The sequence below is a fragment of the Oncorhynchus keta genome, chromosome 27 (genome assembly GCF_023373465.1).
Source record: "Oncorhynchus keta strain PuntledgeMale-10-30-2019 chromosome 27, Oket_V2, whole genome shotgun sequence".
Lineage (NCBI taxonomy): Eukaryota > Metazoa > Chordata > Actinopteri > Salmoniformes > Salmonidae > Oncorhynchus > Oncorhynchus keta.
In genome coordinates, this window is record NC_068447.1 from 45,149,322 (window position 1) to 45,154,595 (window position 5,274).

The window sequence follows — 5,274 nt, forward strand, 5'->3', positions numbered from 1 at the left end:
AGTGAAGAGCACTTTTTGCCAGTCCTGTCTGGTCCAGCGACAGTGGGTTTGTGCTCAAAGGCGATGTTGTTGCAGGTGATCTCTGGTGTGGACCTGCCTTACAACAGATCTACAAGCCCTCAGTCCAGCCTCTCTCAGCCTATTGCGGACAGTCTCAAATAAAATGAAATACAATTTTATTTGTCACATACACATGGTTAGCAGATGTTAATGCGAGTGTAGCGAAATGCTTGTGCTCTTGTTCCGACAATGCAGTAATAACCAACGAGTAATCTAACCTAACAATTCCACAACTACTGCCTTATACACACAAGTGTAAAGGGATAAAGAATATGTACATAAATATATATGAATGAGTGATGGTACAGAATGGCATAGGCCAGATGCAGCAGATGGTATCGAGTACAGTATATACATATGGGATGAGTAATGTAGGGTATGTAAACATTATATTAAGTGGCATAGGTTAAAGTGGCTAATGATACATTTTTTACATCAATTTCCATTATTAAAGTGGCTGGAGTAGAGTCAGTATGTTGGCAGCAGCCACTCAATGTTAGTGGTGGCTGTTTAACTGTCTGATGGCCTTGAGATAGAAGCTGTTTTTCAGTCTCTCGGTCCCTGCTTTGATGCACCTGTACTGACCTCGCCTTCTGGATGATAAAGGGGTGAACAGGCAGTGGCTCGGGTGGTTGTTGTCCTTGATGATCTTTATGGCCTTCCTGTGACATCAGGTGGTGTAGGTGTCCTCACACTCAACGTCAACAAAACAAAGGAGATGATCGTGGACTTCAGGAAACAGCAGAGGGAGCACCCCCCTATCCACATCGATGGGACAGTAGTGGAGAGGGTAGTAAGTTTTAAGTTCCTCGGCGTACACATCACGGACAAACTGAATTGGTCCACCTACACAGACAGGGTTGTGAAGAAGGCGCAGCAGTTGATGCACAATCGAGAGCATCCTGTCGGGCTGAGCACTGATGGAGGGATTGTGCAGTCCTGGTGTAACTTGGGCAGCTGTTGTTGCCATCCCCTACCTGTCCCGCAGGTGTGATGTTCGGATGTACCGATCCTGTGCAGGTGTTGTTACACGTGGTCTGCCACTGCGAGGACGATCAGCTGTTCGTCCTGTCTCCATGTTGCGCTGTCTTAGGCATCTCACAGTACGGACATTGCAATGTATTACCCTGGCCACATCTCCTTGCAGCATGCCTAAGGCACATTCAAGCAGATGAGCAGGGACCCTGGGCATCTTTCTTTGGTGTTTTTCAGAGTCAGTAGAAAGGCCTCTTTAGTGTCCTAAGTTTAGTGACCTTAATTGCCTGCCGTCTGTAAGCTGTTAGTGTCGACCTTTCCACAGGTGCATGTTCATTAATTGTTTATTGTTCATCATACAAGGATAGGAAACAGTGTTTAAACCCATTACGTTGAAGATCTGTGAAGGTATTTTTACGAATTATCTTTGAAAGACAGGGTCCTGAAAAAGGAACATTTAATTTTTTGCTGAGTTTAGTTCCTCTATGCCAAAAGTCCTAGTCACTGTGCTGCCTAGGATCTGAATTACAAGACTATTGGCTGCTCCTGTCTCACTCTACAATTAGAGGAACTAAATATTAGCTATGAGTAGTTATTGCAATTACAGTGATTTCAGAAGGTTTTTACAACCTTGACTTTTTCCACATTTTGTTTTGTTACAGCCTGGATTTTAAATGGATTACATTGAGATGTTATTTCTCTGGCCTACACAATAATAATCCATAATGTTAAAGTGGAATTATGTTTTTTTAGGTGTTTACAAAGTAATAAAAAATGTAAAGCTGAAATGTCATGAGCCAATAAGTATTCAACCCCTTAGTTATGGCAAGCCTAAATAAGTTCAGGAGTAAAAATGTGATTAACAAGGCACATAATAAGTTGCATAGACTCATTCTGTTGGCACTAATAGTGTTTCACATGATTTTTGAATGACTACCTTATCTCTGTACCCCACACATACAATTTTCCCAAAGTCGAGCTGTAACTTTCAAACACAGATTCAACCACAAAGACCAGGGAGGTTTTCCAATGCCTCGCAAAGATGGGCACCTATGAGTAGATGGGTAAAAAAAGCACACATTGAATATCCATTATGGTGAAGTTATTAATTACACTTTGGACGGTGTATCAATACATCCAGTTACTACAAAGATATAGGCAAATTTCTAACAGTTCCCAGAGAGGAAGGAAACTGCCATGAGGGCCAATGGTGATTTTAAAACAGTTACAGTGTTTCATGGCTGTTATAGGAGAATACAAAGGATGGATCAACAACATTGTAGTTACTCCACAATACGAACCTAAATGACAGAGTGAAAAATATTCCAAAACGTGCATCCTGTTTGCAATAAGGCACTAAAGTAAAACTACAAAAAAATGTGGCAAAGAAATTAACTTTATGTCCTGAATGAAACATGTTATGTTTGGGGCAAATCCAACTCAATACATCACTGAATACAAAAAGTCAAGAGAAGACCCAGATGCAGACAGTGTCGAAGTAACAGAGGTTTTTACTCATTCAAGTGTTTTCATTTATTTTTACTACTTTCTACATCGTAGAACAATAGTATAGACATCAAAACTATGAAATAACAAAAAAGTGTTAAACAAATCTAAATATATTTGAGATTCTTCAAAGTAGCCACCATGATGGCAGCTTTCCACACTCTTGGCATTCTGTCAACCAGCTTAATGAGGTAGTCACGTGGAATGCATTTCAATTAACAGATGTGCCTCATTAAAAGTCAATTTCTGGAATTTATTTCCTTAATGAAAAATCCTTGTTTTTTTGTGATTACTACCACAAAGTGAAATAGTAACAATTTTTAATGTAATTTATAGAATACTGTAGCTAGCACACTTACTGTACAAATACAGTATAATGACACCTCAAGAAGGTTCCCTCATAGCTTCAAAGGGCCAATCCGCAGTTAAAACCATAACAAAGTGTTCAGCCCACCTCTGATTTGGTAATAACATTAGGCATTGGCCTGGAGTAATATTACCACTCTGAAATTCTTAAACAGATCTAAAGATAAAATGATTGACCATCCATGATTTCAAAATTACAATTTTAACCATAATTTGAGGCTATACAGTTTATGTTAACATATGCAATGTTTACAAACATTGGAGTAAAACAAGTTTATATTTTGGTTCTGAAAGGGTGTGACAGTTGAACTAAGCTCATGAGGCATAAGTTATATTCTTCAAGAATCAATGGGTACACAGTACTAGTCAAAAGTTTGGACACACCTACTCATTCATTGTTTTTTCTTTTTTTAAACTATTTTCTACATTGTAGAATAATAGTGAAGACATCATAGCTATGAAATGACACATATGGAATAATATAGAAACCAAAAAAAAGTGTTAGATTCTTCAAAGTAGCCAACCTTTCCTTTGATGACAGCTTTGCACACTCTTGGCATTCTCTCCAACAGTCTTGAAGGAGTTCCCACATATGCTGAGCACTTGTTGGCTGCTTTTCCTTCACTCTGAGGTCCAAGTCATCTCAAAGCATTTAATTGGGTTGAGGTCGGTTATTGTGGAGGCCAGTTCATCTGATGCAGCACTGCATCACTCTCCTTCTTGGTCAAATAGCCCTTACACAGCCTGGAGGTGTGTTTTGGGTCATTGTTCTGTTGAAAAACAAATGATAGCCTCACTATGCGCAAACAAGATGGGATGGCGTATCGCTGCAGAATGCTGTGGTAAAAATCAAAGACAGTTTCACCAGCAAGCACCCTCACACCATCACAGCACCTCCTCCATGCTTCACGCTGGGAACTACACATGCGGAGATCATCCGTTCACCTACTCTGTGTCTCACAAAGACACGCCGGTTGGAACCAAAAATCTCACATTTGGACTCATCGAACCAAAGGACAGATTTCCACCGGTCTAATATCCATTGATTGTGTTTCTTGGCCCAAGCAAGTCCTTTAGTAGCGGTTACTTTGCAGCAATTCGACCATGAAGGCCTGATTCACACAGTCTCCTCTGAGCAGTTGATGTTGAGATGTGTCTGTTACTTGAACTCTGTGAAGCAATGATTTGTGCTGCAATTTCTGAGGCTGGTATCTCTAATGAACTTGTCCTCTGCAGCAGAGGTAACTCTGGGTCTTCCTTACCTGTGGCGGTCCTCATGAGAACCAGTTTCATCATAGCGCTTGATGTTTTTTTCTATTGCACTTGAAGAAACTTTCAAAGTTCTTGAATTTTTCCGTTTTCACTGACCATGTCTTAAAGTAATGATGGACTGTTATTTATCTTTGCTTATTTGAGCTGTTCTTGCCATAATATGGACTTGGTCTTTACCAAATAGGGCTATCTTCTGTATACCACCCCTACCTTGTTACAACACAACTGATTGGCTCAAACGCAGTAAGAAGGAAAGAAATTCCACAAATGAACTTTTAACAAGGCACGCCTGTTCATTGAAATGCATTCCATGTGACTACCTTATGAAGCTGGTTGAGTGAATGCCAAGCGTGTGCAAAGCTGTCATCAAGACAACAGGTGGCTATTTGAAGAATCTCAAATATTAAATATATTTTGTTTGTTTTTACACTTTTTTTGGTTACTTGTCACACTCTGACCATTATTTGTGTTGTTTGTTTCTATGTTTTGTTTGGTCAGGGTGTGATATGAGTGGGCATTCTATGTTGCATGTCTAGTTAGTCTGTTTCTATGTGTTTTGGCCTGATATGGTTCTCAATCAGTGGCAGGTGTTTGTTGTTATCTCTGATTGGGAAACATATTTAGGTAGCCTGTTTTGTATTGTGGTTCGTGGGTTATTGTCTATGTGAAGTTGCCTGTGTCTGCACTCGTTGGTCATAGTGTCACGTTCGGGTTGTTGTTTTTGTTTCTTCGTGTTTGTCCTTCAATAAAAGAAGAATGTATTCTAATCACGCTGCACTTTGGTCTCCCCTCTATGACGATCGTGACAGAATAACCCACCAACAATGGACCAAGCAGCGTGGTAACGGCCAGCAGCAGCAGCGGCAAAGAATGCAGGACTCATGGACTTGGGAGGAGCTTCTGGACGGCGAAGGACCCTGGGCACAGCCAGGGGAATATCGCCGCCTCAAAGCAGAGCGAGAGGCGCCGGTATGAGGAGGAAGCACGGCGGCGTGGCTGGAAGCCCGAGAGGCAGCCCCAAAAATGTATTGGGGAGGCTCACAGGAAGTGTGGCGAAGCCAGGTAGGAGACCTGCGCCAACTTCCTGTGCGTACC